General features: G+C 37.5%; 1 protein-coding gene and 2 pseudogenes across 1 annotated transcript in view; all 3 read right to left on the bottom strand.

Annotated features, from left to right (window-relative positions):
- LOC143018957 (uncharacterized) overlaps positions 1–23,603 on the bottom strand; it is a 194,824-nt gene that overhangs the window by 4,851 nt on the left and 166,370 nt on the right. The window lies entirely within an intron of this gene.
- Positions 16,422–17,522, bottom strand: LOC143019007 (arginine kinase pseudogene; annotated as a pseudogene).
- LOC143019006 (arginine kinase pseudogene) lies at positions 20,624–22,874 on the bottom strand (annotated as a pseudogene).

The raw sequence follows: 23,603 nt of genomic DNA, 5'->3' as shown, positions 1-23,603 counted from the left end.
CTAAATCTTCATCACTGGTGCCAGTTATTCCTATATATTGGAAGTGAGCTTCCAAAAGACTCAACCATAGGTCTAGTGAAATCCTATCTGGCTCAAATCTGTCAATCTGTCTATCGTTAGACGTCTTTTTGTGCAAACACTAGGAATCACTGCCGATGCAAAAGCCGGTGCCTAATCTGAGGCTAATAATGTATTGTAGACATACAGTCATGTAATTTCAATGTCCACTTAACCATAGCATTCATTATCCAATTTTTTGTCCTCGTCGCCACTTGTTATGGTGGGGTAATTCCCAAACAAGCAGTTTGTTTCTTAGCTTTAATCTTCACCATGTTTACATGGGCCCGGCATGGTTCAAAATCATAAGTACAGCCACTCCTCGTTTAACGACGACAATTGGGACCAGCGCGCCGTCGTTAACCGAATTGGTCGTTAAGCGAAAGTGTATACATATACGTACATGTACTGTATGTACAATGTCCAGCAATACATGTATCTTTATTTTCGTGTATTTTCCCTCTTTTATACAGTATATTAAAGCTTTATTTACTGTTTATTTACGGTGGTTAGGTTCCTGAAATTACCGTATATGACCAAATCCACGTATGCTGACATTCCATATTGAATACCGGGGTATTTTTTTAGTTTCGACCATGGGCGCAATATAGCAATAGAAAATTAATTATTAATTTTGTAAATTAAAATGTATCAACGTAATATGCAATTTTGTGGGCGGAAATGAAAGTAAAAATACCATGCTACAAGAAAATATGCTAATGAACGAAGTCGGTAGCATAGGATTAAGACGCCATCTTGTCGTCTGCCAACGTCTCTCACGACGACGAGCCGGATGACATTTAATTTGCAGGTCAGGTTAGTTTAGGTTAGACGAATTCATCATCCTTTTATTTCTTCGACATCGGCATCTATCATAACAAACATGGTGTACCATTCGTCCGACATGACTTTGTTCTTTTTTTTCCGCTCACAAAATTGCATATTACTTTGATACATTATAATTTACAAAATTAATAATTAATTTATTTTCTATTGCTATATTGCGCCCATGGTCGAAACTAAAAATTTACCACTACCGGTATATACTCTACCCCAGGTAGTTTTTGCAGCTTGCAGGATAGTAATGTAGACCTAAGTTTCAGAACACTTTACCTCACAGCTAATATCCACCGTACAAGTTCAATTATAACATCATACAAATTTGCCTCAGCCAACTTAATTATCGTACACGACGTCGTAACTTCGGGAGATTTACGTTAAACGTCTGCATAAAGCCTGTCGTAACTCCGCGTCGTCGCTAACCAAGTAGGTCGTTAAACGAGGAGTACCTGTACTGGTATCTCTATGCCAGGCGTCAGTGGGCAGTAACAAAACATAAACATTCAAGTAATATGAAAGAGAATCAGAACACATATAATTTAGGATCAAACTCTCAGTAGTAAATGAAACACAAACATGAATCCTTACACACGCATCTAATGAAAAAATATTTTTTTCACCTTCTCACCCATCTCCCCCCGGTAGGCCATATGGCCTGTCGGTGATCAGTCTCATCCATTCCCCCCGGTCAAGGAACGTCTCATGGGCACAGACGTCGTTGAGCGATGTTCCATGCTTTCTGAGGGCTTTGTCGACGGTTTCGTCCCATCTCATCCTCGGTCTTCCAGGGGGACATCTTGTGTTGGGCACCCAGTGGTACCACCTCCTAGGTGTCCTGTGTTCCTCCATCCTCATCATGTGACCATACCACTGCAGCTGGGCCCTTTCAATATAACTAATTATGCTTTCCACACCCAGCTCTCTCCTGATGTTCTCATTACACAGCCTGTTGCTTTTTGAGACTCCATGGATCATACGCAGAACTCGCATCTCTGCCGCTTGCACTCGGAGTGTCGTCTTTGTTGTCAGCACCCATGCCTCACACCCATAGGTCAGTATGGGCCGGAGGATGCTCTTATAAATTGTTGTCTTGACTTTAACCGGGATGTTCTTGTCCTTTAGCAGGGAGTACAAGAAGTTGACATTTACTGTGTACTTCTGGATTCTGTCTTGTACTGCCCCTTCGTGGGTTCCTTTGTCATCATACATCACTCCCAGGTATTTGCATGCCGTAGTCTGCTTCAAAGTGATTCCGTCAACTTCTACCTGAAGGAGTTCGTTTTGTCGAGAGACTACCATTACTTCCGTCTCCTGCAGATTGATATTAAGTCCATGGTTTTGCAATACCCGGTTCCATAAATCAACCGTTACTGCAAGCGATGCCGAAGTAGCCTCTACGATTCCAACATCGTTTGCATAGGCAAACTTATCCGCCTCTCCCGGCCCCTTGGTGGGTTCAATGTATTCTACACTACTGATCACGCGGTACATCAGAAGTATGATGAGAAGGGGAGAAACGACTGATCCTGATCTCACTCCTGACCCAGCATTGAAACAAAGAGCTGTGTCTCTGATGGATCGTACAGTTGTCTTGTTCGATTCATATAGGCTGCAAATTGCTCTCCTCAGGGTTCGCGGAATCCCATGTTCAACATGTCGAAGTGCCTTCCATAGCTCTTTCCTTGGCACTTGGTCAAACGCCTTCCCCAGGTCCAAGAAGGCTAGATATCTTGGATAGTTGAATTCCCACGACTTTTCCAACAGGATCTTCAAAGCGAAGCTGAGATCTGTCGTTCCTTGATTGGGGCGGAAACTATGTTGTGCTTCGTGAAGTCTCTCCTCAACATAGGTCCTCAGTCTCCTCTCAAGAATCCTCTCATATATCTTCCCAGCGTGTGGTAGCAAAGAGATCGCCCGGTAGTTGTTGCAACTTGTACGATCTCCTTTCTTATGTACCGGGTATATCACAGCAGATCCCCACTCCTTAGGTATCTTCTTCGTTTTCCACGCCATGTTGTAAATCCATGTCAGGTAAGAGATGATGTGTTGTCCTCCATATTTGTATATTTCAGCAGGAATCTCGTCAACCCCGGCTGCCTTATTGTTTTTCATGTGCTCAAGTGCTACCATGATTTCATTCGTTGTAATACCTCCGTCCTCAACCTGATTTTCCTCTTCATCGTCACTTGTGTCCATACCAGAGTCCTCTTCAGGTGTGTTCAGCAGGCTCTCAAAATACTCGTTCCATCGTCTATCAACGTCTTCTGGTTTCGTTAGTAAGTTGCCTTGGCCATCTTTTAGTGAAAAGCTCTTCTCTTTGTTGACCTTTCTATATCCCTTTGCCATTGAATACAGCAGCTTTTTTGTTCCATGGAAGTCCTCTTCCAGATCTCTGCCAATTCTTTTCCATGTCTCCCTCATGACTTTTCTCATCGTTCTTTTTGCTACATTCCTAAGCTGCACATAGTTTCTTCTACTGTCTTCTGTCCTCTCCTTAAGCCATTCCCTGAAAGCATAATTTTTATCCATGACTGCCTTCCGTGTTTCTTCGTTCCAAAAAGGTGTTCTTTTCTTCTTGCCTCCAGTATATGTAAATCCAATTGTAGCCTCTATGGACTCCAGTATTGCCTTCTTACTTGACTCCCAAGCCCTCTCAACGTCCTCTTCATCCTCGTTGATCATTATCTTTGTACGTAAGTTCTCAGCCATTCTTTCTTTCGCTTCAGGTTTCTTCAGCTTTTCCACAGCTACTCTTCTCCTCTTCACTGATGGTCTCACTCGAGTGTAGCGGATGTTTACTAAAGCAACAACCACACGGTGGTCTGAGCCGAAGGAGATGGAGGGGATGGCCTTCACGTCGTGTATCAAGCTTTTTCTACTTGCTAACACCAAGTCTGTCATGGATTTCTGCAAATACTCTTGGTTTTTTTGCCTCTGTTTATACCAAGTCCATTTATGCGATGATCGGTGCTGGAAGAATGTGTTCATGATGGATAATCCGTTCCTGACACAGAAGTCAGTTATTCTTTCTCCGTGAGAATAAACACCATTTGGGTTCACATCTCCAATTGAGAAAGGTCCAATTACATCTTTTAAAAGTGACGTTCTTAGTCCGATATGTCCATTGAAGTCTCCCATGATCACCTGATTATCCCGATTCGGCATGCTGTCGACCAGATCTTGTAGGGTTTCATAGAACTTTTCTTTCTCATTGTTTGATCTTTTTTGTTGCGGAGCGCAAACCTGGATAATATCCAGATATCCATGATTCATCTGGAGAGTCAGTCCGATGAGACAGTTACTAACTGGTCTCACATTTTTCACTCTGTTGGCCAGCTGGGGAGAGATGATAAACCCTACGCCATACTTCCCATCTTCAGCTCCTTTATGGACAAGCAGGTAGTCCTCATGGATGGCCCTCACATCCTCGCCTCTCATTCGTGTCTCACTGAGTCCAATCAAGTCCCAGTGTCGTTCCTTCATAAGACCCACAATTTCTTCCATTTTCCCTTTAAGGTTACTTATGTTGATTGTAGCTATCCTTAGCCCTTTTATGGTCCTACTTCGATTTCGATTGGGGCAGTCTGAATTCCCAGGTTGGTTCTTAGGTCCTTATGAAAAAAATTGGATAAAAATGTAAATTAAGCTACTACCATAAATAAACAAATTTAAGGCAAAGTCTGATGAATGGAGGCAAAGAGACGAAGTACAATGAGCACAGCTTCAACCCCGTATACTACAAATACATACACGTCGGTCAAAGTGGCAGCGAAGTTCGGACTCCGGAGTTATCCGAGAATTTCAAGGATCACGACAAGGAAATACCTGTGTTGTATTTATAGGGAAGGGGAAAGCTCGTGATGTAGTGGGAAGGTGATGAAAAAGGAGAAGGGGAGGGATTACTGAGGGAAATGGAAGGGAATGAGGAAGGGGAGGACTTGGTCCAGGCAGGCAGATGCCATGTAAACAAACGCAGGCCAGATGAATTTAGTGACAAAGAAGGGATTAACAAAAATGTAAAGATTAGAAATATAGATAAAAGCAGCACAATGGAAGGTGAAGATAACAATTTCCAAGGTTTTAATGGGGGGGGGGGAGCCAACCCTCCCCGATTAGCAAGCCTAGAAGAAAAACTTGAGAAAATTGTCAAACATTGGGAGGATAGGTTTGGTGAACTCACGCAGAGTTGAAAAATTGGAAGAACTAGAGAAGGTGAACCAAAAACTAATTTAAGAAATAGAATGATTAAAAAGACAGTTAAAATAAGTAAAAGATGAGATGGAGGAATTAAAGAAAAAGAGTCCATAGCAAAAGAAGCACAGGGTTGGAAAAAATTCAAGAGAACAGCAAAATTGCATTTAGTGATATAGTAAAACAGCAGATGAAAGATCAAACTGAAGACAGTTATTAAAGTGATGAGACAGAAGGAGAATATAGTAAGAGACGTAGCAGATAAAAAGAAATAATTATATTAGGAATGGAAGAGAAGTATAATCTAAATAGAACCACAAGAATCAAAGAGGAAAAAGAAAAAGTAAACAGTTTATTAGAATTACTTCAGGAAGATGAACTTGAAATCAGGAAACAAATTGAAGAAATGTATAGGCTTGGGAAATATAGTACAGATAAGACCACACCAATTAAGGTTAAATTCAGGTCATAAAAGACAGCAGAGAATATCTTAGTAAAAACAGGGAAACTAGCAGACAGTGAACATTATAAAAAGGTATGGGTAAAAAGAGAAATGAATAAAGAGGAAAGAGAGGATGAGAAGACAAAAAGACAAGAAGCTAAAGAAAAAAACAAGATGAGATCAGAGTCAGAAAAAGAGGAGTTCTATTGGAGAGTAGTAAATATGAGAGTGAGGAAATGGGTCATAACAGAGAAAAACAAAAGGGAAACAGAAAATACAATGGAAGTAGCAGAAAATTAAGAGTGTCTTACACATATGTAGATGGATTAATAACAGGATTGAATGAACTGAATTATTATCTGAAGGAAAAAGAACCGGACATAATGGGAATTGTAGAAACAAAATTAAAAGGTCCACTACCACCCAACAGTGTAGGACATGATGCATATAATTATTGGATTAGAAACAGAGACAAAACAAGGGGGTGGAGTTATGTTCCTAAGAAGGATACAAATGTGAGGAGTGTCACATATGGAAAGAATAGAGTAGAGATGATTATGATCGAAGTGGAAGACAGAGACAAGAAGAGCAGAAAGTATAAATTGTGTGCCTCCAAAATCAGCCTCGTGGGAAGAGAGTGAACATAAAAGTATGTTAGAAGACACAAGGATAACATTAAATAAGATATTGGAAGATGGAGGAAGGATAGTTATGATGGGCGACTTTAATTGCAAAGAAGTCTGCTGGGAAGAGATGGCAGTAAAGGGTGGAGACGAGTCAAGGGGAAATGTTCTACTTGAGATGATTACACTGTATAACAATGAAAAAAAAACGGAAATGAGACTATCCTTTTCTAGAGTTATTTTTTGCGTAGATCACGAATATAACATCCGTTTCTTTCTGTGACCCTCCAGTTCTTCGTAAATAGCAGTGCCCGCAATGTCTATCTGAACGGTATTTTTTGTTGCTTATACCATTTATATAATTTTTCACATAGCTGTGTGTTTTTTTTTTCTTAACAGGATACAGAGTTAAGATGCCTAGAGAATGCAAGAATTCGCCAGACAAGTTTTGTTATATATGTGGATCAGTTACATTAAGGCAATACAAGAGACAGTTGACTCAACGTGCAAAGAAACTTTATGAGCTGTACTTTGGATGTAAAGTGGGTGACCAGGACAAAAGCTGGGCACCTCACATATGTTGTGTCAGGTGTACAAGTTCCCTTTCTGCCTGGGTGAAAGGCAAAGGGACTGGCCTCATGTTTGGCGTACCAATGGTCTGGAGGGAGCCAAAGGACCACTCAACAGATTGCTACTTCTGCTTAACGGATATTAAAGGTGGGTGTTCAGTGTTTATTTTTTACTGTTTTTATATATATTTTCAAGAGATGTATCAATAAAAAAGATCGAAATACATAATAAGTTGCACTTCCACTATTTTTGCACGTGATCACAACCAATAATACCCATTTTTAGTCTGATTTTATTCTATTAATCCTTGCAGGTCGCAACACAAAAGGCAAGAAATCTATCATGTATCCAGATCTTCAGTCTGCTATTCGCCCAGTTCGATGTTCAAGTGATATTCCTGTACCACAGTTGCCCTCTGAACTGCAAAGCGATGACACGAGCAACTCAGACGATTCAGAATCTCAAGATGCAACGTATGCGACACAGCTCGAATCTGACAAGAAAGCGCACCTCATCACCCAACCAGAACTCAATGATCTAGTTCGTGATCTAACACTTACTAAGCAACAGAGTGAACTCCTGGCCTCACGTTTGCAACAATGGCACCTGTTGGATGAAGAAGCTCGAATTACAGTATTTAGGAAGCGTTCTGCAAATCTACAGGATTTCTTCACTTTGGAAAACAACTTGACTTATTGTAATGATATCAGAGGCCTATTCAGTGCCCTTGAGCTGTCCTATGAACCCAATGAGTGGAGGCTATTCATAGATGGATCCCTTTACAGCATAAAAGCAGTTCTGTTGCACATTGGGAACACCATGCCTTCAGTTCCAGTTGCTTACTCAGTCATTTTAAGAGAGACATATGAGAACCTTGCTTTTATTCTAGACCGCATAAGTTACAAAGAGCATGAGTGGTTAATTTGTGCAGACTTGAAAGTAGTAGCCATACTTAATGGGCTACAAACTGGATACACCAAATTTATGTGCTTTCTTTGCAAGTGGGACAGTAGGGCCAGATCAGAACATTATATACGCTCAGAATGGCCATCTCGGGAATCTATGACGCTTGGATGCCATAATGTAATTCATGAGCCACTAGTTAAGAAGGAGAAAATCATTTTGCCACCACTGCATATAAAACTAGGCCTAATGAAGCAATTTACCAAAGCACTGCAACATAACAAGCCATGTTTCCAGTATCTCAAAGGGATCTTCCCTAAAATTAGTGATGCCAAGATTAAAGAGGGTATATTTGTAGGCCCTCAGATTCGCAAGCTTATAAATGATGAGGACTTTGAGGCGACAATGGATGAACCTGAGCTAGCGGCCTGGCATGCATTCAAAGATGTATGCAAAGGGCTTCTGGGAAAGCACCAAGAGTCCCAGCGAGAGCGTAAAGTGGAGAGGCTAATCAAATGCTACCAAGATCTCGGATGCAATATGTCACTGAAGATACACTTTCTTCATTCTCATCTGTCCTTCTTCCCAGAGAATGCAGCAGATGTGAGTGATGAACATGGAGAGAGGTTCCATCAAGATATAGCGTCAATGGAAAACAGGTACAAGGGAAAATGGAGCCCTGCTATGCTGGCTGACTTCTGTTGGAACCTGAAGCGTGACACGCCTGAGACGTCTTATAAAAGAAGAAGTAAATAATAGATTGTAGGTTAATACATCATATAAAGCTAACAAACATGCCGATTCATTATATATTAATTAAATAAATACAATGAAGACATTTAATCTGACTTTGGGAGCAAAATACATTTATGGAACCTTGGAAATCTCTATTAATTGCATAATTATTAAAACAGCGATTTACAAAAAATTGTGACGTGGCATGAATTTTTTTTTATCAAATTTGAATTCAGCACACTGAACTTCATAATAAAACGCACATGAGAACTATGTTTTTTTCTTAATCCTGAAATTTGTTGTACAGTGTTATCGACCATACAATGACACAATGGATTCAAGAGAACACTAGGTATAGAAATGAAGAACCATCAACACTAGACCTAATAATCACATCAGAACCTGAAATAGTGGACAAGATTGAATATAAGACACCAATAAGTAAAAGTGACCACATATTGATTGAACTGGAACTAAATGAGGAAAAATACATGACAAGAAATGAACAATATAGAAAAGGAAAACTGATTTATGAAAAAACAAATTTTTATAAAATTAGAGAATTCTTTCATAAAGAAAACTGGGAAAGAATATACAAAGAGGAAACAACAGTGGAAGATAAATGGAATATTTTGACAAAAATTTTATAAAAAAAAAAAAATAAAAAAAAAAAGGAGTGGAAAAGTATATCCCAAGACAAAAACAAGAAAAAGAACATGTAAAGTGCTGGTACAACAAAAGTTGTAGAGAGTTAAAAGACAAAAGAGATAAAGCTTGGACAAAATGGAAAAAATACAAAAGACCTGAAAAATGGAAAATATATACTAGTTATAGAAATAAATATGTACAAGTGGGCAGAGAGGAAAAGAGAAAATATGAAAAAGATGTCATAGAAAAATGTAAAGATCAACCAAAACAATTTTACAGATTTGTAAACAACAAACTGAAAAACAAACAAGAATTAGAGAAACTACGACAAGGAGTTGAATACACAGAGGAAATAGAAATGGCGGAAATTATGAAAAAGTCTTTTAAATTGGTGTTTACAAGGGAGAACATACAACCTGGAGAGATCGAATGAGAAGAGAAAGTCCCCCCCTATGAAAGAAATAGAAGTAACAAAGAATGAAATAATAAAACACTTGAGTAATCTTGATGTCCGAAAATGGCATGGACCAGATGAAATAGCAAACTGGATTTTGAAAGAATGCAAGAATGAACTGTCAGACAAAATATATAGCATAATAAACAGTTCCTTGAAAGAAGGAAAAGTTCCAAATATTGGAAAAAAGCAAATATAGTGCCTATATATAAAGGGGGAAATAAAGAAGACCCTACCAACTATAGACCAGTCTCTCTAACAAGTACAATAGCAAAAATTTGTGAAAGAATTATCAAAAGTAGATGGGTAAGGTATTTAGAAAAAAACAATGTGCTAAATCCAAGGCAATTTGGATTCAGACAAGGATGATCATGCATCACCAATTTAATATGTTTCTATTCAAGGCTAATGGACATAATACAAGAAAGAGATGTAATGGCTGATTGTGCATTTCTAGACCTAAAAAAAGCTTTTGACAAAGTACCACTTAAGAAGTTGCTTAAGAAATTAGAAACTGAAGGAGGAATACATGGCAAACTGCTTAAATGGATGGAAGACTTTTTCCAAGAAAGAAAAATGAGAGTAGTGATAAGAGACAAACACTCTAATTGGGATGAAGTAATAAGTGGTGTTCCACAAGCAACAGTTTGGCCCTAATAATGTTTGCTATATATATTAATGATATGGATGAAGAAATTGAAAGTTATGTGAGCTTCTTTGTTTAAAAAAAAAAATAGAACACTGAAGAAGATTGTGAGTCACTACAGAGTGATCTCAATAAAGTATGGGAATGGAATAGGAAGTGGGAGATGGAGTTCAATACTAAGAAGTATAATGGAATTTGGAAAAAGCAAAAAAAGAATAGTAGGATTATATAAATTGGGAGAAGAAGGAATAAAAAAAGTAGAAATGAGAAGGACCTGGGACTCATTATTATGAATAATATGTCACCTGAGAAACATATAAACAAGATTTTTGGAGAAACTTATAATTTAATAAGAACAATCAAAGTGGTATTTACATACCTGGATGAAGAAATGGTGAAGAAAATACTAATCACTCTGATAAGACCAAGATTGGAATATGCAGCAACGATGTGGTCACCAAGTACAAAAAAATGGATAACAAAACTTGAAAGAATACAAAGAGCAATTACAAAATTGGCACCAACACTCTCAAAACTATTATATGAAGAGAGACTAGCAAAACTTGAGTTACAGACATTAATGCAAAGAAGAGAGAGAGGAGATTTGATAACTATTTATAGAATCATGAAAGGCATAGAAACTATTGATAGAGAGGATCTAATAAAATGGGATGAGGACACAGAAAGAAAATCAAGAAAGACAGCTGTAGAAGAGATCTGAAAAAGAACAGCTTTCCCCACAGAGTAATAGACATTTGGAACAAGTTAGATGAGAAAGTGGTGTGAGCAAAAACAAAACATGAATTTAAAAACAGTTTAGATAAAATGAGATATGAAGACGGGACACCAAGAGTATAGCTCCCCTTCCCATAATATACAACTAGGTAAATACACACACAATCGTCAGATTGACGGTGAAGATTGGAACTCCAGAAAAAACGCAATTTTTGTGAAATTCAACTACGAGGAAGTACCTTTTTGTATTAGTAGGGAAGGGGAAAGCTCGTGGTGTAGTAGAAAGGGGAGAAGGGGAGGGATTACTGAAGGAAATGAGGAGGGAGATGAATGGGCTCCCCCTGACAGCAGAAAAAATATAAACAAGAGGTCTGATGACGACACAGGGGAAATCGAAAATATCAGTAAAAGCATTAAGGTTAGAAATATAGATAAGAACAACACAGTGGAAAGTGAAAATAATAATTTCCATGGATTTAATGAGGGGGGGTTGCCAACCTCTAGAAGAAAAACTAGAGAAAATGACAACATTGTGAGAGTTGGTTTGGTCAACTTACACAGATAGCACAGAGAGTTGATAAATTGGAAGAGTTAAAGAAGGAGAACCAAATCCTAACTAAAGAAATAGATGAATTTAAAAGACAGTTCAAAGAAGTAAAAGATGAGAATGAAGGATTAATAAGGAATAATAAAGAGTCCATAGCAAAAGAAGTACAGGGTTGGAAAAAAGTCCAAGATAATAACAAAATTGTATTTAAGGATATAGTAGCACAACAGATAAAAGATCAAACTAAAGACACAGTTATTAAAGTGATGAGGGAGGAAGAGAATGTAGTGAGAGACTTAGCGGATAAAAAGAAATGTATAATTATATTGGGAATGGAAGAGAAATATAATACAAATTGGACTACAAGAATAAAGGAGGAGAAAGAAAAAGTAAATAAGATATTGGAAGTACTTCAAGAAGATGGAACAGAAACAGAAAAAGAAATAGAAGAAATATATAGACTAGGGAAATACAATACAGATAAGACCAGACCAATTAAGATCAAAGTCAGGTCACAAACAACAGCAGAGAATATTTTAGCAAAAACAGGGAAACTAGCAAACAGTGAACAATTTAAACAGAAATGGATAAAAAGAGGAAAGAGAGGATGACAAAGCAAAAAGACAAGAAGCTAAGAAAAAAAACGAGAACAGAACAGAGACAGAAAAAGAGAAATTCTGTTGGAGACTAGTGAATATGAAAGTGAGAAAATGGTACATAGCAGAGAAAAACGGAAGGGGAACAGAAAACACGATGAAAGTAACAAAAAATTGAAAATGTCTTACACAAATATAGATGGCTTAATAACAGGTTTGAACAAACTGATTGATTACCTGAAAGAAAAAGAACCGGACATAATGGGAATTGTAGAGACAAAATTGAAAGGTCCACAACCACCCAACAGTGTAGGACATGGTGCATATAATTGTTGGATTAGAAACAGAGAGGTAAAACAAGGGGGCAGAGTTATGTTCCTGACTAAGAAGGATATAAATGTGAGGAATGTCACATATGGAAAAAATAGAGTAGAGATTATTATGATGGAAGTGGAAGACAAAGATAGGAAGAGCAGAAAGTTTGTAATAGATTATGTGCCTCCTAAAACAGCCTTGTGGGAAGAGAGAGAACATAAAAGTATGTTAGAAGACACAAGGATAACATTAAGTAAGATAATGGAAGATGGAGGAATAATAGTTTTAATGGATGACTTTAATGTGTATATATATGTATATATATATATATATATATATATATACATGTATGTATATATATATACATACACATATATATATGCACATGTATATATATACATATATATATATATATACATATATATTTACATACAGTAAAACCCCGATTATCCGAAAGCGGATTATCTGAAAAACGGGATTATCCAAAATTGATTTGGATAATGCAATTAAAATTAAAAAAAATTCTATACTAAAATGTTATAAAACATCAAAAACATGAAAATAAATAAATGTAACTACATATGTACTATATAAACACATCTAAAATTGATAAGAACAGTTAAAATGAATACGTTTTAAGCGTACTACTTTGTTTAGCGTAGCGTGTGTTTGTTTGGTTTCATTGTTTACATCGTCAGTCGGCGGCAGTCGCGTCACAGAGTTCACACTGGGCAGTCGCGTTCTACCTGTGCTTCGACCTCACTTTCTACATCATGCCGAAAGAAACCGGGAAAAAGAAGAAAGTCGTCCTTACCATACAGCAGAAGCTGGAGATATTGGACAAGCTGAAGGTGGGTCAATCGGGAACGTCCATCGCCCACAAATATGGCATTGGGAATGCTACTGTTACGGACATCGAAAAGGCAGGGCCACAGTTAAGGCAGTTCACTCAGAAGCATCTCCCAGCTGTCTTCCACCACAAGAACAAAGATTCAGGACCGAGGACCATGAAGCTGGGTAAATACCAAAACCTAGACGAGGCGTTGTTCAAGTGGCAGCAACACCACATATCTTCCGGATTGCCAGTGCGCTACCGCTGGCACTTTATGCAGGAAATTCTGTGTGTGACGCTCAAGGGGGAAGAAGAAGGAGACACCAGAGCCCAGAGGACAATAGCAAACCTCAAGAGGTATGACCTGAAGACAACAATCTACAACCTAGAGAAAGTGTGGAAACAGGTGCCCCCTTCTACATTGGCCAATGCCTGGAATCCCCTGCTACGAGGCTATGAGGATATGCGAGAAGTGTTTAAAGGATTCGACCGGAAGGTGCGAGAGGTGAAGGAGGCCCAGGGTGATTACGAGACAGTTACAGAGGAGGGCGTCCAGGAGTGGCTACCCAGGTTACGCTCTCCAATCAACCAAAGAAATAGCTGAGGAAGTGATGCACGGCCATGACAACGATGATGATGACGACGACGACGATGATCCTTCCATGTCTTTGGCAACAGTCCGATCCCACATCGAAGGAGTGCTTCAGTTTCTTGGCCAGCGACCCAGGGACATTTCAAATACCAATCAATTGTACCCGATGATGCGAGCAGCACTGAGTGACGTCATCGAGAAACAGCTGTCTTGCACCAAACAGACTTCTATCACCTCGTTTTTTCGGCCAAGAACACCTTCGTCCACCCAGTCTTCTCGCCCTTCATCAAGTGCCTCATCCTCCTTGTCTACCTTTGATTTGGACAGTGAAGATGGAGCAATGGACGACCCTTCCTTCTGATTCCACCACCAGGAGGTGGGGAGTGGAAGGGTTGTGGAGTGATGGTGACGGAGGCGGGGAGTGGCGGAGTTGCTTTATTGTGTTCATCAGGATAGTGGAAGATATATGTATAGAATAATTCTTGTTCTCCGTTACGTATATGGTATGTACGTCAACACGAAATAAAAAAAAATTGTGTTCCATCCACAACTTGAGACTGATGAAGAGAGAGAAGGGGGTGGGGGAGGAAGACACAGTACACACACACACACACGCAAACACAAAGTATGTCAACAGGAAATATATTTCTGATAAATCTGGATTATCCGAAAAATCGGCTCATCCGAAAGAGGCTTCCCCCCTTTCATTTCGGATAATCGGGGTTTTACTGTATATATATACATATATGTATACATAGAAGAGGAAGAACCAGAAGACGTTCCTGTCCAACTGTCTAGAATATATATATATATATATATATACATACATATATATATTTTTGCAGAAACCACCGGGAAATTGAAAAAACAGATACCGAACGTTTTCGTCTATTTAGACATTTTCAAAGGTACCTTTGAAAATGTCTAAATAGACAAAAATGTTCGGTATCTGTTTTTTCAATTTCCCGGTGGTTTCTACAAAAATAGTTTATCACGTGTGTTTTGTGATTTCTTTACATATATACATATACAGTATATACATATGTATATATATATATATATATATATATATATATATATATACAGTATATATATATATATATATATATATATGATATATGTATGTATTGATGTACGTAAGACAGAATGAATGGAAGGGTGGGGAGGTAAACACCAAAAACCGTTGGAGTTTTTAATACTGATGTTTCGTCCTAGAAGGACTTCTTTAGAGTATATACAAAGAAATGGAATAGCAAATTAAATACTGTACTCCATGTTCATCTTCTCATTGCCTTTCATTGATAGGTTCTTGATATATTTTTACCTAGTTTACCTAATGGTAGTATACACAAAAGGAGCAATGCTCATTGGGCTGTCTCCTATTCTCTAATTTTCTAACATACCTAGACTGAAATTCATGTACAGTTCCAACTTAATCTATATCCTTGATTTCCAATTATCATATTTAGATTTGAACCCATGTATTGTATGAGTTTAGGCTATATCACCTGAGCTATTCCATATATTTATGCATCTATATGGAAAACTGTTTTTCTTCATATCCTTTAGACTTGTGTTCTTTTTCAATTTACTCCCATGACCTCTTAAAGCCCTCCCATCTTTAATCAGGAAATCTATTCTTTCAATGCAATCTATCCCCTTTAATGACCTAAACATTGTAATCATATCGCCTCTTTCTCTTCGATCTTTTAAAGTTGGCAGACCTAGTATTTTTAGTCTTTCCTCATATGTGGGTTTAAGAATATGTACATGTTAAAATGAGGCCAGGATTTTAGAGTTCTTTTCCACTGAAAGGACTTAACAATAAAATTTCACAATTCAATATTTCCTTGGTTTATGGTTATGATGAGTAAGCAAAGTTACTGATGATTTTGGAGGGGAGACCTCCATTCTACATCTGAGCCAGTGCTCTTATTTGTCTAAGTAAGTATATGTGTTCTTAGCAGCTGTTCTGTATTTCCCTTGCTGGGTTATCTACAAAAGTAAGCATTTTGGTATTATACTCTGGATCTGGTGTGGAAAGATCACTTGCAAAGAGATCACATAATGCATACGAGAGTACTGCTCCTTGAAGCCTACATTGCACAGTCATTCTTCCCCAGATATTTGACTAGTTCCGTTTACTTTAGACTGTGTGCCACCTAAGAAGTGTGTTACTCATTGTTGTCAATACTATTATGTGTAGTATTTCAGAGAAATTTATCAAATGCTTTATTTACATACACTATCAGTATAACTGTTCTTCCTAGTATTTTTTTTGTTAAATCCCTCCTGTACTTGTTGACGACTGATGTCTGTGAGAAGTGTATTGCTAGAGTTATCCTCCATCATCCCTTTCTGGATTGAGGAGGTGGGCAAATAAATCATGTTCCAAATAACTTCCATCACATATCATATTTAGTCCTAAGCATAAGCTGATGTATGCAAAATGTAACTACACCATGGTCTCTCACATATTTTCTGTCAAAATGCTACTGGGTACTATTAACATGACGGAATTTTTGATGGTTTTTATTGTAATTTTTTCTGAGTGTGTCTATTATTCATATGTTAAAAGTGCTTCTTACGGTGTCCATGCAAAGACCTTACTTCCCAACCTGGGTCAGGTTACTATGAGCATGCAAAATACTGTACTACATAATCATTCAAGTGCAGTACTAGGTGATTAGATATATCATTCTCTTCTACCTTTACTCATCTGAATCTCCATATTGATGATCTCTTGCACTCCATCATACATTTCTTGCAAAGCTTCAATTTCTGTTAAACCCAAACGTCTGCGGTTCGATATGTCAAACACAAAATCCTTGGCTTCCGAGTGCTCACCAGATGTTCCGCGTACCTGTAGATTGAACCTGTCAGCAGTATCCTCAAGTATGCGCCTGTCCTCTCCAAGGTTTGGTAGACGGATGTGTACTGAAGCTCTGATGGCAGTACCCAGATTTGTTGGACAGAAGGTTAAGAATCCAAAGCGTGGAGATGAACTGAATGGCAATATCTGCCCTAGAGAGGTCACTGCCCGAGTGAATCTTTCATAAACGGCTCCCAAGTCTCCCCCTGGTTGCATAGATATAATACGCATGTGATCCTCCTCATTGACCCATACTACAAGACTTGAATCTTTATTTAGGAATATTCCTCGGCCATCGGGCCAGTATCGACAAGCTCCTGCTGCTTGTAAGAAACGATCTCCCTGTTTAAACAGTAAATGCCTCTCCAGCAGATCTTCTTGTTCTTCAGGACTCAATCTATTGATTGGTGTGTACTGGCCACTGAGATCTTCATCAAGACTTCCTAATGCCCTTGCAATATCCTCTTCAAGTTCAGTATAGTGTTCATTAGTAAGGAGAGGATTGAAAGGATAGCCTTCAATAGATCGGGCACAGCGTACACGTGTTGACACTACAAAATCACCTTTACTGTTCAAGTCTCCAAGACTATTAGCGTGGCCAAAGTTCAATCTAGGATGACAGGAACTGGGTCCAAATCCACCATGGTATTCATCAATGATGGGGTCAAAAAGTTCACGAAAAATACTGTACGATTCAGCATCTGGAGCATAGATACCAATGTTTGAATCCACATTTTCAACTCCAGAGTTGATCACATCAAGAAGAGAGGCACCATTTGGTGTCACACGGTCCTTGATCTTGTCGTATACATCTCTTGTCAAATACTTCTTCAAAAGAGACCTAGAATTGCTGTTAAGTAGAGTGTTGTAAGCCTCATCTATAGACTGGAGTGTTTCTTCATCAGCATAGGCCACATTCTCCATTGCATTACTGTAGTATCTGATGGCTGTGGGAGGTGAGGTGGATACGTAGGGTGATTAAGTACTTATCTTTAACATTCATCATTCATATATTTATATATACATATATATATATGCATGTATATACATATATATGTATATCAGTGTATTTGGGCAGGAGTTTTTCTCTAATGCATATATCATTAAAAGTGATGGCTAGTTTTGCATTAATTATTTTCTTATAGGTATTTTCCATATACCTTAGAAAGGAAATTTATGACTTGGCTGTATGTAGTCATATTAGCTAGATCGCTATTTCGGGTTCTAGACCCTTCTTCAGTAGCTATTGGGATGTACTATCTTATAGGATAAGAATTAATCCGATGAGTCTAATGAAAGTTCTAAGTTTTATACTAAGCCTTCAAACTGGCTGATCATACTAGGGGAGGTCACCTGGTAAACGGGCAGTGACGAAATGTCACGTGCACTAGGAGAGCCTCCGGGTTTGTGTTGTGGCGGAATTTTGTCTCGTGTTTACACTGGTGGTGTTTTGTCCCATATTGGCGTTTGTGGTGTTATGTCTCGTGTTTGGATTTGCACCAGTTTGCCTCATGCTTGGGAGGGCTCTAAGGTCGTCTGCTTGCTTATTTAGATTTGGGCTTAACTCTTTAATATATAATGCTTCTAGACGGCTCCCAATTTGAGCTAATATGACTACATACGGCCAAGTCATTAATTTCCTTTCTAAGGAACATAAATCTATAATAAGGTATATGGAAAATACCTATAAGAAAATAATTAATGCAAAACTAGCCATCACTTTTAATTATATATATATATATATATACATTATATATGTATATATATATATATATATATATATATATATACATGATATATGTATATATATATACACACACATTATATATATATATATATTTATATATATATATATATATATATATATATATATATATATATATATATATATATATATATATACACACATTATATGTATATATATATATATATATATACACATATATATATATATACACACACATTATTTATATATATGTATATATATATATAAATTATATATATTTATATATATATATGTACATATATATATATATATATATATATATATATATATAATATATATATATATATATACTGTATATACATACATACATACATGCGTAAGTATCCACTAGGAACAGTAAACTAACAAAGCAGAGTGCTTTCGTATAATTACATCTTCAATGCAGATACAAAGAAGGAATTTTTCCTTCTTTGTATCTGCACTGAAGATGTATTTATACGCAAGCACTCTGCTTCATTAGTTTACTTTTCCTAGTGGTTACTTATGCATTTGTGAACACACGCTCCTAGTGTTTTTATTGCGTATATATATACATATATATATGCAAAGAAAACCATATATATATGCAAAGAAAGACCATATTTTATGCATCTAAAGATTTTGATTTGATTAAAGTCAAACTATTTCATTCAGTTCATTGGATCCTCTGACCAGTAAAAGGTTTAAAACTACCTCACATTAACAAACCTTTTCTGGGGGTAAATGACCATACACAAATATTTAGATATTTTCTTCTAGCGAACACTATCAAATCTATTCAGTTCAGAGGAACCTTTGCCTGATAGAATCTTAAGACTACAAGGATACTGCCATGTCATGATATGGAATTCCATCAAATAATAATTCATAAAAGCAGTGGATCAACAAAATTCAGTTATGTAACTTTATATGCCTTAGACAAAAGATCCAACAAGAAATATTCAGAATACTTCCATTCTTGTAGCAACATCTTTGTCATTTTACACATACTCATGTGTCAATGTAACCAGTAATGCAATTAAAATTTAATACATCTGTTCCAAATACAAGTACACAAATAATTGTTGCTTAGAGTGTTACTGACTGGAAAGGCAGCAGGCTCACAGAAGTCAGCAACAAAGAATGTGTTGAGTGGTGTCACTGTAAGGTGTAGATGTTGTAGGATTATACTACCAGAGTTTCTTTTTGGTTGGATATATTTGTGTGATGTAATGAGATGGATCAGCAGGATTGAGAGCTCTTCCACAGAACTGTGTACCAAATGTTTTAATGTGGTCTACCAAACATCCCTCTGTAAATAAATGTTGTTCTGTTCATATACAACTACCTAATAGGAGGACAGGCACCAGTCATCAATTATTCTTGTATGAAAAAGTTGAATAATTAAAGTCAATAGAAAGAAATGGAAACAGACTACCAACCCTTTTAGGCTGCATCTCTAGATAGAAATGAAGGTGTGATAGGTGTGCACTGCTCACTCTGTGAAGATGGCAAATTCGTCATAGATATCAAAATCCCTCAATAATATGATTACCATAATGAAAAGCATTTTTGTTCTGTCTCCTACTACAAAATATTATGGCAGTTATCATAAATGACACGTTATTTTGATATAATATAAAATGTGTTGTGTGGTGTTGTTGTATGTAGATGTTGCAAGATTATGGTACCAAAGTTTCTTTTCAGTTGAATATGCTTGTATAATGTAATGAGATGGATCAGTAGGATTGAATCGTTTTCATGTAGTGTTTTATGAGGAGGATTATGGTTATGTATGCACATGTTCCTTTCTGGTGGGTATAGTATACCTTGATAGCATTCTTAATGCATTGTTTTGCACACTTTGTTGGGTGTCTATGGTTTCCTGAATGTTGGTAACTATGTTGTGGAGGCTTAGTCAAGTGCTGTCCTTCGAATTGTTTGTAGACTGTAATACATATATATATCATATATATATATTTTTTAATTTTTGGTGGGGGGGGTTGACCAAACCCGTTCTTCCTAGTGTTCTTAGCATGGTTATTATTTTGTTGATTTCCTTTCAGGTTCTAGATGTTTAGACTGAAGAATATGTGAATATCAAAATGAGGCCAGGATTTCAGGTCTCTTTCCAATGAAACAACTTAGCCATTAGATTTTACTATTGGACATTTCTTTGGTTTACGGTGTGAACATAGTTACTGATGATTACCAAAGGAAGGCCTCCATTCTACATTTTCCAAGACAATGCTCTAGTTTGTCAAAGTAAGTTTAGGTGTTGTTAGTAGATGTTCTGTAGTTCCTGTGCTGGGTTATTTGCAAAAGTGAGCGATTTCATGTCATCCTCTGGATCTAGTGTGGAGAGATCACTCTTGACAAGAGTGAATAATATGTGTGACAATATTTATCCTCAAGATTTCCATTAAAGTCTTTTTGTCAGAGCACTTTTGCTGTTTTCGTTTACACTACTATCTGTCAACAAAGAATATTTTTATCCATATATCTTTGTTATTTTGATGCTACTTTTTATATTCAGTATGTATTGTTAAATCTCTCCAGTACTTGTTATATGCTGTTAGTGAGAAGTGTATTGTAGGAGTGGTTCTACTTGAATCCTTGTTGTTTTAGGAAGATGGGCACATTAATTATGTTCACACATCACCTATTAAATCTTGAGAATATGTTGACTTATGTCGAATGTGACTACACTATTGTCCTTTACATTTTTCTTTCAAAATCTTAATGTTTATTACTAGCATGTCATAGAATTTACGATAATTGTTGCTGAGCCTGTTGAGTGTCCATATGTTAAAAGTGGTCCTGACAGTGTTCATGCTTACCTTCCAGCCTAGGTCAGGTTGCTATGAGCATGCATAATACTGTACTACATAATCATTCAAGTGCAGTACTAGGTGGACAGATACATCATTTTCTTCTACCTTCACTCATCTGGATCTCCATATCGATGATCTCTTGCACTCCATCATACATTTCTTGCAGAGCTTCAATTTCTGTTAAACCCAAGCGTCGGCGGTTCGATATGTCAAACACAAAATCCTTGGCTTCCGAGTGCTCACCAGATGTTCCGCGTACCTGCAGATTGAACCTGTCAGCAGTGTCCTCAAGTATGCGCCTGTCTTCTCCAAGGTTTGGTAGACGGATGTGTACTGAAGCTCTGATGGCTGTACCCAAATTTGTTGGACAGAAGGTTAAGAATCCAAAGCGTTGAGATGAACTGAATGGCAATATATGTCCTAGAGAGGTCACTGCACGAGTGAATCTTTCATAAACGGCTCCCAAGTCTCCCCCTGATTGCATAGATATAATACGCATGTGATCCTCCTCATTGACCCATATTACAAGACTTGAATCTTTATTTAGGAATATTCCTCGGCCATCAGGCCAATATCGACACGCTCCTGCTGCTTGTAAGAAACGATCTCCCTGTTTAAACAGTAAATGTCTCTCCAGCAGATCTTCTTGTTCTTCGGTACTCAATCTGTTGATTGGTGTGTACTGGCCACTGAGATCCTCATCAAGACTTCCTAATGCCCTTGCAATATCCTCTTCAAGTTCAGCATAATGTTCACTTGTAAGGAGAGGATTGAAAGGATAGCCTTCAATAGATCGGGCACAGCGTACACGTGTTGACACTACAAAATCACCTTTACTGTTCAAGTCTCCAAGACTATTAGCATGGCCAAAGTCCAATCTAGGATGACAGGAACTGGGACTAAATCCACCATGGTATTCATCAATAATGGGGTCAAAAAGTTCATGAAAAATACTGTACGATTCAGCATCTGGAGCATAGATGCCAATGTTTGAATCCACATTTTCAACTCCAGAGTTGATCACATCAAGAAGAGAGGCACCATTTGGTGTCACACGGTCCTTGATCTTGTCATACATATCTCTTGTCAAATACTTCTTCAAGAGGGACCTAGAATTGCTGTTAAGTAGAGTGTTGTAAGCCTCATCTATACACTTGAGTATTTCTTCATCAGCATGGATCACACCATCCACAACATGGCAGTAACAGTGGGTAGCTGTGGAAGGTGAGGTGCATGTGTAGTTATTAAGTACTTATTTTCAATAATTCATATATACATATATATTTAGAGAACAATTTCTACCTTTAAGGAGACAAAAGACCATATATGAACATTTAAATGTTTTGTTATGGTTAATGGCAAACTATTTCATTCAGCTCAGAGGATCCTCTAGCCGGTAAGAGGATAAGAACTATTTCACATTGGCTAACCCTTTCTGGAGACAATATATATATATCTTTTTTAACATTTAGCTATTTTCTACCAGTAAACATCATAAATTTTAGCCTGATCAGAGGATCCTCTTCCTGGTAAAGTTTCAAGGAAACTGCCATGTCATCAGATGGGATGCCATCAAATAATAATTCATAAAAGCAGTGGATCAACAAATTTCAGTTGTGACACTTGAAATGTCTTAGACATAACAAACAAACCTACTGGAAACAAATGTTTAGAACTCTTACATTCTTGTAGCAACATCTTTATCATTTCATACACTCATATGTCAGTGAATATAACCAGTAACACAACTAAAGTTTAAGACACTTGTTCCAAATACAAATACAAATACAGAAACAAATGATGCCTAGATTGTTACTGACTGGGAACCCATAGGCTCACAGAAGCCAGCAACAATCTTCAGGCCCAACCAAATATCTCTCTGTGAATAAATATTAGTCTGATCTTACAAAACTACCTAATAGGAGAACAGACAACAGTAATCAGCTCTTCTTGTATGAAAAAAAGGAGAAATTCAAGTCAACAGAGAGAGATCTTGGACCTCATATGGAAACAGACTACCAACCCTTTCAGGCTGCATCTTCAGGTGGAAGTGAGGGTGGACATCAGAGCCATATATTCTGGGTACCATAGGTGTGCACTACTCACGCAATGAAGAAGGCAAATTACCCATAGATATTGAACTCCCTTAACCACTTCAGTATGATGACACCTACATAGACAGCATGAGGCACGAGTGGGTACACAAGGATGCCGGCGTTGGCAGCTTGAGTATATATATTTTTTGTAGTTATACATGAGTTACCCCCGAATTCTGTGAACTGGTTTGATCACATTTTGTGTTTAATATTATTCAGAGTATAAATGAATGAATAATACAGCACTGACTTTATATTTTATAATGCAAGAAGTATGATGCATCATATATATGGTAGCTGATGCTGAGCGCGGAAATTTGACTCGTACTAA

Source organism: Oratosquilla oratoria, chromosome 36, assembly GCF_046742065.1.
Source record: "Oratosquilla oratoria isolate Oo_2021 chromosome 36, ASM4674206v1, whole genome shotgun sequence".
Lineage (NCBI taxonomy): Eukaryota > Metazoa > Arthropoda > Malacostraca > Stomatopoda > Squillidae > Oratosquilla > Oratosquilla oratoria.
Note: the sequence above shows the minus strand (reverse complement) of the source record. Positions and strands in the feature narration are given on the sequence as shown.